Below are 12,903 nucleotides of genomic sequence, written 5' to 3' on the forward strand. Positions count from 1 at the left end.
GGACTAAATTTTGAATCCCGCTCCCGCCGCACCCGCCAGGTTTTAGCCCGAACCCGACCGCTCCCGCTTATATTAAGAATTTATTGTCCCGCTGCCCGACCCGCCCCGTTTTCTGCCCGCCGCGCCGGATCCCGCTAAAGAGCGGGGGAGAACAAAACCGAAAATCCCCCAGCTATACAGTCCAGCGCAGCGCACATTACTCTCGGGCCAATTCCGGCGTGGATGTGGCAACGTCGGCTCGCTTATGGCCACCGCATCTGGCCCGATTGATTCGGGCCGGAATCTGTCAGTGAGTCCACAAACAACATCCGGAGTCCGGCAGCCGGAGCCGGGCTGAGTGGTAAGTCTCTGGCAGGCGAGAATCTAGCCGGAACTGGCCCGAGTGTAATTGACTATCTGGGAAAGCTCTCTCTCTCTCTCTCTCTCTCTCTCTCTCTCTCCCTCTCTCTCCCTCCCTCCCTCTCTCTCTCTCTCTCTCTCATTCGCGCGCGCGCACTAACATACACACACACAAGCACCAAGCACACACACAAGCAAAGCTTGCTCTCTCTCCCTCTCTCTCTCTCTCTCTCTCTCATTCGCATAGCAATATCCGCGATATTGCTAGACAGCCCGCTCCCGTCCCAAATTAAACCCGTTACCGACCACTCCCACGATTTATTCGGAAATTTATTCCCGCGCCGCAATGCAATGCAATGCAATGCAGACCTCTACCTTGTACAGTGTTGTGAAGCAGATTGCTTGGGTGAAGCACTGTTTCAGATATAAAAGCAGAGTAAAATCAAACTGGTAAAAAGTAAAACTGGTGGTCATGTACAAGAAGGGCGTGTATCTGAAACCTACGACAAAACATCCCATAAGTAACGTATTTTATATATGCAAAAATGCAAAGGTCACACTTCAGTGGATTTGGCATCTGAAACGTGCAACGAAATGTACCCAGAGCAGCGTATTTTATGTACGCAAAAATGTAGACGTACGCACATATTTCCAATATTTCCTTGTCCGTAAATGAAGATGTTTTAATTTTAAAGTCTCAGATGTTTCCGTAAAAATTCTGAGCCTCCATTGATTTTTGGATATGGAAACACATCGGTAATTAAGTATTTATTAAAGGTATTTACCTGTATTCAAATGCATGTCATAAAGGTCCATAATATAGTTTTTTTTTGCTAATTTCAGTCCAAAGCAGTTATCATTTTAACGTCATACGTTACGTTGTTTAAATAGCAAAAACATTTGCGCTAATTTGTGCTTCCATAGTTGTGCTGGTCTGAAAAGCTATTTTGAAGCACCTGAAATTGACCACGCCATTGACCAACTGAAGGCTAGTCAGAAGTTAATAATGTCAATGGATTGGGCTGATATTTTGAATGTGTATGAATCCTGCATATTTTATGTTCCTTCCTCATACAAAGCTATCATATTGCTTCAGAAGACCTCGATCCACTTCCACAGTATAAAAAAAGGCAATGTTTGTGCTCCATGAAAGATTAATTAAATATAGCACTACATAAGGAGGATTAAATGAAGAGTTTGGGTGAACTATCCTTTGCATGCGCTACATTTAGCCGAACTCTCATCCAGCAAATCTGCAATGTAAAATTCTTTTTAAATTACATTTGGCTCAATAAATGTTACATGAGGCTGTCATGTTCATACTGCGCTCCTTGTCTGAATGCCTCATAGAAACGACATGGGCTCATACTTAATGCAACACCTTCACTGAACGTGATCCCTGTACTGGGATACCCCAGAGTGGGTTTCTGTTTGCATAAAAAGCACCTGGGATTACGAAGTACGCCAGGATGTTTCACAAATTGCTTCGCTTCCTCTGAGGAAATGCACTCTAACATAATTATTATTCCAATGAGCTGTGAGTGGGACTAAATTCCGCTCGCACTTTGAAATTATGGATAAAATGATGTCTTTCTGGTTGAACGTGTTTTTTTCTGAAGCTGTCAGACTTTTTTTTTTTTGTCTAATTCGTAATAAAAATGCTTCATGTAGATTCTGTTTGAATAGGCTTGTTTGTACTTGTAGTGCCAGACGCGTGGGAGTTTTTAAACAAAGATAATGATGAATATCTCAGGCTCTGAGAGTTGTCACAGTTACATAACGTTGCCAAGCAATGGCACTATCAATTAACTCAGACTGTGCATTGTTTTCACTGATGTCTTCATGCTCTTTTACAATCAGGACATGAGAGTTCATTCATTAATTTTTCTTCGGGTTATTCCCTTTATTAATCTGGGGTCACCACAGTGGAATGAACCGCCAACTTATCTAGCATATGTTTTACACAGTTTCACACTTAGGGCGCACTCACACTATGCTATCCGAACCGTGCCCAGGCCCGTTTCCCAGATCGTTTAAATAGTGCGAGTGCTCTGAATCTGCCTCAGGGTGTGCCAGACCGCAGTTAACTTGGGATCACTTGAGCCTGAAACTGAAGACGATACTTGACTTGTAAGGGACTGTTTTTTATGTATTGATTAATCGTTCTTACTGTTCAGTGAACGCAAACTGTTGTAGTTTATTAAATATTCAAACCCCTCACTGCACAACAGCTGCACCTTCAGCACACCTCCTAATTCCTGCAGCAGGGCTTTATTGTTTATGGGTGTCAAAGGTAGCTGATCTGTTTCGGCGAAATATTTCACTGCGTGTAACAGCAACCCAAACCACTAAAACAATATCAGTAAAGAAATCTCCACTGTGCTGAACGCTTCTTACTGAACATTGAATCATCGATGATGTAAGCATGCTCAGGCTCGAATGCAATGTGAGTACGGGCCGTGGGGGGGGCAATCGTGCTTTGGTCCGGGTCAAGGCAACTGTACTTAGTGTGAGTACACCCTTAGAAATGCCTGATCTGGAGATAATTGAGCCCAGGGCTCCTGCCTGGTCAATAAGCATATAAGGGGGTCCGAGATCAGGTAGGTCTTGAGAGCTCCCCCTGGTCAAAGAGGAAAAGGAAGAAATAGGGTTGAAGTGGGAATTCTTCCAAAACGAAGATTCAAGAGTTCACACTTAGCTGATGATTGATTATAAAGCTTGTTTAGCATGCTGTTCCAATAGAGAGCCCTGAGCTCATAAGACCCTCGAGCCTGGGGCATTTGAGCTCAGGTAGATCTCAAGAACTCCCCTGCTGTAGTAGCTAATGAACAGATAGTGATTGCTCTAAAGAGATAACTACTTACTAGGAGCACGTCTATGGTTTTATTAGTCAATTAATTTAAGTTGCATGTTTTTGGATGGTGAGAGGAAACCGGGGAACCCGGGGGAAACCCATGTGGGAACAGGGAGAAAGTGCAAACTTTGCTCAGAAACATTGGCTGGCTTGGTAAGGACTAGAACCAGTGACATTCTTGCTTTGAGGCAGCAACGCTAACCACTGGGCCACCATGCCACCCATCTAGGAAAGGAGGAGGAGTAGTGGTGGAAGGGGGATTCTTCAAAACAAAGATGGCTGTGATATGGAACTTAGGGTATTTATAGTTGCTTAGGAATCGTCTGATTGGTGAATCATGAATTGTATAATGCTAGACCGGCTGCAAGCATAATCACGTGATCCTCTCGAAATTAGTTTAGAAATAAACTTCAAAAAGGGAGTAGGGTAAAATCGGTCGATTTATTGTAAGCTTGAATCAATCTGATGGTATTACACACTTTTCTCGAAATTAGTTTGTATAATTACACTTCACGCTACTGTAAAAATGTTGTGTAGCGGGATTTTTATTCTTTTTTCAAATGACGTAAACTTCAAGTTTAGCTGATTTACTATGTTCAGGTGATAGTGAGTAGGGAACACTATGTAGTAAACATGTCAATTTCAACACAGTTCCTTCTTGGAGCTCTCTTCTAATGAGCTGGTTATCTAAATCGAGGGTGTTAAACAAAAGAGACATTCAAAATAATGTGAGGCCTAAAAAAAAATCTTTAAAAATAGAAATATTGCTGAAACAACACATTTAAATGAGCATCTATTGTTGGTTGTTAATTCAAAAATTTTTGGCGTAAAGTTAAATGCAGCTGAACTTTTTTTTGGACTTTCAAATTCGATTCAATTCATCTTCATTTCTATAGCGCTTTTACAATGTAGAAGATTATAGTAAATTGAAGCTGTGTCAGTCCAGTTTTTAGAGTTAAGGTTGAGTTTATGTAAGCTCCGTGTGGTTTAGTTTTTTCTGCTGAAAGTCCAAACACTGAAGACCAAATCCATCAATGCGCAGCTCTATAAGTCCCAAACCAAGCAAGACAGTGGCAACAATAACAAGAAACAACCTTTACCAATTGACGAAAGCGAAGGGAAAATAAACCTTGAAAGAAACCAGGCTCAGTTGGGAATGACTATTTCTCCTCTGCCAAAGCTTATTGTGCAGAACACATCTTGGAGAAGCTGCAGGCCTGAGTAGGTCATCGGCGACTAAAATTGAATAATGAGAAATTGGCAATTCTCACTCGAAACAACTTCTTTCCAGTTGCTTTGTCTCTGAAAAATGCTTTCACTTCCTTCTGTAGAAGTGTTATAATCAAAAACATGCTGTCTAGGTAGACAGCTGATCAGGTTTTGAAGCACAGCCCTGATGTTGATATCACAGTGGTACAGACGCCTCTCTGGAGCGATTGACTGGCTAAAAGAGGTCGGGATAGTTCAGTGCCAAGTGACTGAGCAAATGTGCATTTCAACAAAGCTTCCTCCACAAAGGCTGTCGGCTTTAGTGAAGTGAGTTCGAAGCGGTTCATTAAACCTCTTTAAAGCGCTGTTGCTCTGCCTGTGCTTAAAATACCTCACCTCTCCAGAACATCCTGGTGAAATAAGGGGGTATCACCATCCAGGTCCCTGCTCTTTAATACTGTACATATTTCTCCCTTAACCGAACAAACACACACACACACACGTACATAAGCCTGGAGAAAGTTGCTGACTGGGCCCGAATGCCAAGCGCAGCTGATGAGAGTAACGTCCCGGCACACAGTGAGTGATGATGCCGCAGCAACGCTTGAGTGAAGACCTCTCTACTGCTGCCATCCGCTCTACTGAGAGACTCGACACAGAAACACACACAGCCACCCACTGCAGAGACGAGTGATGGGTTGCAGTTGCTATGCGGTTGCTAAGATGTCCTGCAGCTTTTCTTGATGGTTTTCGCGGTGTCCAATTTGGTTCCTGGGTGATTGTTTACTGGCCCGAAACATGATTTGTGTATCTGCAAGACAAAATTACATGCCTGATTTGATAGAAAAGTGGTGATTTGAGGAATCATTCACATCTGTCACATGGTGCCAAATTATACCTCTTAAGGCAGGGTTGGTGATTTGGTTCAAGAACATTTTGTTATGCTGGTTGAAAGTCTCTTCTCATCCCGATAGCTCACATTACGTAAAGTGAAAGTGAAAGCCGTGACGTGGCCAAGAATGGTGACAGATAATTGGAATGTTTGCTCTGTATTTAACCCATCCAAGTGCACAAACACAGCAGTGAACACACACCGGGAACACACACTCGGAGGAGCAGGGGAATCGGTGGCTTGCACAAGGGACACACCTCAGCCGTTATAATGAGAATTAATTATTTACTCCTATCACCTACAATCCCTGTCTGTTCTAGGATTCTACCCTTAGTCCAACTGTCTAACCTTTTGCAAGAAACTTTTCCCTCTCTTAGTAACTTTTGCATTTGTGATGTGTTGCTCCAAGATACTGTAACATTCCCCCAGGAAACATTTTTATTCCCCCAAGACACCTGTGCATTTCCCAAGACATTTTTGCGTTTCCCCAAGACACCTGTGCATTCCCCAAGACACTTTTGTGTTCCTCCAAGACACTTTTGCCATTCCCCATGACATTTTTGCCTTCCTCCAAGACACCTGGGTGTTCCTCCAAGATACTTCTGCATTCTCCAAGACACTTTTGCGTTTCCCCAAGACACCTGTGTGTTCCCCAAGACACCTGTGCGTTCCCCAAGACAGCTGTGCGTTCCTCAAGACACCTGTGTTTTCCTCCAAGACACATTTGCATTCCCCAAGTCACTTTTGTGTTCCCCCAAGACACCTTTGCATTTCCCAAGACACTTCTGTGTTCCCCCAAGACACCTGTGCATTCACCCAGACACTTTTGTGTTCCTCCAAGACACCATTCCCCCAAGACACTTTTGCATTTTCCCAAGACACCTGTGCGTTCCCCAAGACACTTTTGTGTTCCTCCAAGACACCTTTGCATTTCCCTATGACATTTTTGCATTTCTCCAAGACACCTGTGTGTTCCTCCAAGACACTCTTGCATTCCCGAAGACACTTTTCCTTTCCCCCAAGACACCTGTGTGTTCCTCCAAGACACATTTGCATTCCCCAAGTCACTTTTGTGTTCCCCCAAGACACCTGTGCATTTCCCAAGACACTTCTGTGTTCCTCCAAGACATCTGTGCATTCCCCAAGACACTTTTGTGTTCCCCCAAGACACTTTTGCATTTTCCCAAGACACCTGTGCGTTCCCTAAGACACTTTTGTTTTCCTCCAAGACACCTTTGCATTTCCCTATGACATTTTTCTTTCCCCCAAGACACCTGTGCAATCCCCCAAGACACTTTTCGTTTCCTCAAGACACATGTGCGTTCCCCAAGACACCTGTGCATTCCCCAAGACACCTGTGAATTCCCCCAAGACACTTTTGCATTTCCCCAAGACACTTGCATTTTCCCAAGACACTTTTGCATTTCCCCAAGACACCTGTGCATTCTCCAAGAAACTTTTGTGTTCCTCCAAGACACCTTTGCGTTCCCCCAAGACACTTTTTGGTTTCCTCAAGACACATGTTCGTTCCTCAAGACACCTAGGCATTCCCCAAGGCACCTGTGAGTTCCCCAAGACACTTTTGCATTCCCCAAGACACCTTTGCGTTCCCCCAAGACACTTTTTCGTTTCATCAAGACACCTGTGCGTTCCCCAAGACACCTGTGAGTTCCCCAAGACACCTTTGCATTCTCCCAAGACACTTTTGCATTTCCCCAAGACACCTTTGCATTCCCCCAAGACACTTTTGTGTTCCCCCAAGACACTTTTGCATTTCCCCAAGACACCTGTCTGTTCCTCCAAGACACCTTTGCATTCCCCCAAGACACTTTAGTGTTGCTCCAAGACACCTGTGTGTTCCCCCAAGACACTTTAGTGTTCCTCCAAGACACCTTTGCGTTCCCCCAAAAAACTTTTGCCTTCCCCCAAGAAACATTTGCTTTTCGCCATAACACTTTTGTGTTCCCCCAAAAATCTTTTGCATTCTCCAAGACACTTTTGTGTTCCCCCAAAATACTTTTCCTTCCTCCAAGAAACTTTTTGCCTTGCTTTAAAACCTCTTTGTGTTCCCCCAAGACACTTTTGTGTTCCTCCAAGAAACTTTTTGCATTGCTCCAAGATACTTTGCATCCCCCCAAGACACTTTTGCTTCCCCCAAGACACATTTCTGTTTCTCCAAGACAATTTTGCGTTCCTCCAAGAAACTCAGGAAAATTATGTGCAGTGTCCCAAAAATGTTGTTTGACCCAAAAACCTGTGTACAGGGGCATGATAAGTGGAGAAGAATGGGGGTGCATTGTAAATTTGGGTCACTGCTTTTATGTGCATTCCCCCAAGAGTTTGTTTTTGCTTGCAAAAAACAAATTCCTGCATTCTCTCAAGAAACATCCTACCAACCGTCCAACCTATGTTTCCCTACCAAAGCCCGCACATTTGTTAGCAATCTTTTGTTTTGTGAAACTTCCTTTTGCTTGCAAAATGCGTCCGTTCCATTAGAAATTTACTGTTTGGTCACAAAACTTCAGCATTACCCCAAGATACTTTGCTTTCACTTACACAATGCTTGTATTCCCATGAGACACACATTTGCTCTAAAAACCTTTGAATTTTGCTGAGAAACACTCAAATATGTCATCTCTGATTTCATACAACATATACTGTACAAACCTGAGCATAGAGTTTGAGGTCCAACTGAGAGAAAATGTACTGTATATACAATAACTAAAGATTTTTTTCTCTGCGGACAGAAAACATTGCTGTCTAGCATGAACAACAGAAATATGATTGATCAAATCATCAAATGTTTTCTTTTCAGTAAGATTTGAATCATTGTTATTCCCCTTAATCTTACATTATGAGCAGAAAATGGCACTTGATCTTATTAGTCCAATTTCTGATTGGATGGTGAAGAGATAATACATAATAGTCTACTAAAGAGGGTTTGTTTGAAGCTTTTGTAACACGGGTGTTTTGATTTTCATTTATGCATGTGCATGCAATAAAACTGGAGGGTTTGAAGTCACGGTGTTTGGCTGAGTGCCCAATCCTGCTGTCATTTGTGTTGGCGAGTGCCGTCTTTCTCTCTCTCTCTCTCTCTCTCTCTCTCTCTCTCTCTCATGGAGAGCATGAATCAGTTGTTAGTGCATAGGTTGCAGAAAAATGCACAGCAGAGAGTAAAAGAGAGAGAAAAAGCGAGAGAGAGAGAGAGGGCAAAGGAGAAATGCAGCAGCGTGAAATGCATCACATAACTCTGGTCAAGCGAGACTCTCTCTTTTCCAATCTTTCCATCTGTCCATCTCATGAATGGTCTCTTTCCTCTTCTTTTTGCCGATATCAGCTCTCCACCTCTCATCTCCATTCAATCACTCCTTTTTCTTTTCATTTCACCTTGAACGCCAATATTAAAGGCACAGGAGCAGAAATTATTATAGGACATAAATTGATATCAGTACCGTTTTGCAGTGCTTCAGTAACCCCTCCAAGGCTTTCCTCACTGTTTTAGGGTAATTGGGAAACACATTAGCCATTTTCCTAATGCATATTCATTCATCCTTCTGGATTCGGGTGAACGAGAGGCTGATGTCCTAAAGTAAATGGAGACTGCTGCTGTGTTAAGAAATGATTTTTATGAAACACTTTTATGTTTTGTTGTTGTATGTTTTGAAACCTGTGTCAATTTAAATGAAAAATGGTAAATACATTAATCACTAAATTAATGTCAAGCTCCAGAATGACCATAAACAGTTTGTAAAAAGAGCTGTTATGATACTGTATTTGAGTTTTAGAAACATTTGAGATTTTTACATTTCTTTTTATGATGTATCTGAGTATCAGAGGTGTAAAGAGTACCTGAAAACCATACTTGAGTAAAAGTACAGATACCTTACTGTAAAAATTACTCAATTACAAGTTACAAGTCACCAATTCCAATAGGACTTGAGTCAAAGTATTAAAGTATCAATTTTTAAAAGAACTTAAGGATTTTACTCTTACTGAATGTAGGCTCAAAGAACACCAAGAAAGTTCCTAATATAGAAATTAAATTGAACACCTCAATGTTTCAAAATGACAGAACAAAATAGATAAACAAAAAAAACAACAACAAAAAGTCTCAAACTCAAATGTTCAAAAAAGGCATAAACAATTTTCAAAAAAATAAAAGTATTTTTAATTAAACACCTGGTATTAGGCAAACTACTTATTCACGCTCATGTGATTTAGCTTATAAATAGCATGCAGTACCTTCAGCACCCTGCAGATGGCCTCGTCCGCCCAACAAATTAGCCGTGGTAGATAAAGATGCCGACTTGTCGCGCACAATCACAATGTAACAAGCAACAATAAGCGTCCGTTCAAATGTAGTGGAGTAAAGAGAACATATATTCAATCAAAAATGTAAATAAATTTGCTTATAAAAAAAAGAGTAAAATTTGCTTATATTTTTAATACTCAGTACAAGTACAAAGTAACCAAAAACATACTGAAGTAACGAAGTCCATTTCATTAAGTACTTTACACCACTGCTGAGTATGTTTTAACTATTTTGGAGATACAGTTCATACGAGGGATGTCCTGATCAGGTTTTTTTGCCCTCGAGTCTGAGTCAGAGTCATTTGATTTTAAGTATCTACCGATACCAAACCCTATCCGATACTTCTATGAAGAAACAGATCCAGGATGTTTCTTATTTTTTATTTAATTCACCTTATTTATACATTAAACACCTCTGTTAACAGACAGAGCACTTCTGTGAAGCAGCCCAAACAATCAAGTAATAAATAAAATAAATTCTTCACTTTTGGGCTTTAGCGCAAGAGTACAAAAAAAAATCCAATATAAAAACAAAGAGCACCTCAACTTAAAATACCCGGCAGGCAATTTAAATTTTACAAATCTCACAGTTTGGTATGGCAATGTTGTTGTCATCAACTTTATATTACCTCCAGACCGCAGACATTAGCCCCTTTCACACAGTGATACCAGTAAATATCTGGAAAATTTCCGGAACGACTTTACCGGTATATTCAAAAAAGCACTGTTCACACAGGCGAGGACGTTACGGAAATTTTCTGGAAAAGAGCATTCACACATCCATTCCAAAATACCGGTAAATTCTGACATCATTCACCTCAAATGAGCTTTAAACGGCTGCGCTTGCATTTGTAAACATTTGACTAAATTACAAACTCTGTGGATGATCAATATTGTGAACAACTTTCGCAGGATCACTTTCGCATGTCGAGATGTTCATAATATGTGCGTGTGCTGCCGCTCACAGGCTGTTTCACAGGCACACGCAAAGCTTGAAGGTAAACAAACAACGGCTTATCATAAGCATCTCATCGATGATTATTTACACAGTTGGCATTAAGAAGAACATATAAACGTGATCTGACTAACTTCTAGCAGCTAAATGTGTCTGGAAAAATATTCAAAGGCTTTTATTCTCATAAACCGCGCAGACGAAAATGCGTCTGACTGTTGTGATTGGCTAAAGCAGACGTCTCACATCAGCACGTTCTAGACGTGGACGCGCTTATTACGGCAATCTTCCTTCTGCATTCACACAGCGCAGCATTCCGGCAAATTACCGGTAATGTTACAACTTCTCTTTCCGGAAAATAGCCCGAAAGAATTTACCGGTATTTTCAAAAAGGACCTGTTCACACATACAAGCTTTCCATACAGAAAGGTCTATATGTGTGAAAGGGGCTATACTCGCGCTTTCAGCTTCAAGCTGTTTCCGTGTTCAAATTTGCCGGCATTTAACCAATAGCGTCTCTGCAACACAGTGATGTCACGCTGCACGCATTGGTATTTCTGTGTGAGGTCGAGAAAGATTAACGCACTTCAACGCACAAAAAAACACCAGCAAATAAAGAAATGATCTTCATCAATTTGACCGCACGTGTTGCAAATTAGTCACAACACAAACAACTAAAGAAACGCGCTGCAAATCGATCACAACACTTGCAAATATCCACGGAACACAACGGAAATGTTTTTAGGAGACCCAAAACCACAACAGACCCTGCTGAGATATGGATGTTATTATGTCGTGTAATCAGGATATTAAAATAAACGAGAAACAACTCGCCTTTCAAAGACCACCAATCACTTCACCGAGCAACAGTCACGGCAGCGTTGCGTAATTTCAATAGAAATAGCTTTCCGTTATTTTGATTATAATTAACAGTGTAACTCTTTTAAGTTATTTCTTTATATTTTTTAGTTCAATGACCTAGAATTTCACTTATTGTGACCAGTTTGGCCATAAAAAGGAGAAAGAAAATGTCATGGATTTTGTACCTTTCACTTGTCCTTGGTAGTGGATGCAAACATGATTACAAAGGGACACGAGCGTGATATATTTTCACACAGCATTTTTCTGGCTCCCTCAGCTCTTCCACCGTCTGACAAAACATTTTCCAGCAAAATCCACATAAAGGTAGTGGCTGATGCTAATCTTTAAAGCCTAATTTTTACATCAGATCAATCAGCTAAATGCTAATCTGCTGTTAGCATGCTAATCTGGACTTTAAGCGCAAAACACACATCTAGGCTGCAGTGTATGTACAGTAAGGCTTGCCAGAAAACCCCAGCGTAAGCAGTTAGCGCCCGGCTCTGCTCTGCTCTGTGTGGCAAAAGTGCTGCAGCTGCAATTGCAGCGGAGACGAGACTGCAGTTGAATTAAGCGATCTGCATATTCAGAGATCTTAAGGGCAGGACAGGGATGATGGTGATGGAGGTGTCCCAGCACGTGAGAGGCATGCAGAGGAGGGTCTACCCGCCTTCAGTGAGGCTGACAGGACACACAGAGTGGGAGGATCTCACCTGTATGTGATGCAGACTGTGGTGGAGCAGAACGGGTGGGGAATGAGTACAGGAGCTGGGTTTTTTTCTCTTCAGATTGGGGTGACGTTAGCTTGAGTGTCTCTGGAAGCTCAATGCCGTGAGGGTCCCTGGAGCATGATGGGAGGAGGACATTGTGTTCTGTGCAGCGGCATTAGAAGAGATGTGTGTGTGTGTGTGTGTGTGTGTGTGTGTGTGTGTGTGTGTGTCTGTAGAAAGTGTGTTACTCTTGATCAGTGAAAGATGAGATGGAGTGTGTTTCTATAAAACAGGGGCTGTTTGGTGTAAACATTTGAACAGTTTCACAATATCTGTGTGTAAAGGCTCGCTGTGATCGTGTCTTTACCATATTGTATTTGTGTATGTACATTAAGTTTGTCAGCACCAAAGCCAAAGCGGGAAACTTATCTAACAAAAACCTTAAGATCACAGTCCAACATCTTGGGGAAAACATGTCCACATGTCCACTGCTCCACTGCGTCGCCCATATACAGTATATATACTAAAATATCTAGTAAAATAATATTTATTGTCACCATGTCAAGGATAAAAGGAATGAGTAGAAATTAGTTATTAAAAACTATATTAAGTTTAATAATCCTCTCTTCATTTAACATCACTTGGCAAATATATATTTTTAAATAATCCGAATTTTACATTACATGAAGAACACAGGATAATAAAGTACACCCCATTTTGAAAATGAACGTTTTTATCCATTTCTCAGTGAATAGGCAATGTATTTTGATGCTTTTAA

The 12,903-nt window shown here is 41.5% G+C and overlaps 1 protein-coding gene across 15 annotated transcripts in view; it reads left to right on the forward strand.

The window, feature by feature from the left end:
* Positions 1-12,903, forward strand: part of tjp1b (tight junction protein 1b) — a 200,638-nt gene that overhangs the window by 27,092 nt on the left and 160,643 nt on the right. The window lies entirely within an intron of this gene.

This window comes from Danio rerio, chromosome 25 (genome assembly GCF_049306965.1).
Source record: "Danio rerio strain Tuebingen ecotype United States chromosome 25, GRCz12tu, whole genome shotgun sequence".
Taxonomy (NCBI): domain Eukaryota; kingdom Metazoa; phylum Chordata; class Actinopteri; order Cypriniformes; family Danionidae; genus Danio; species Danio rerio.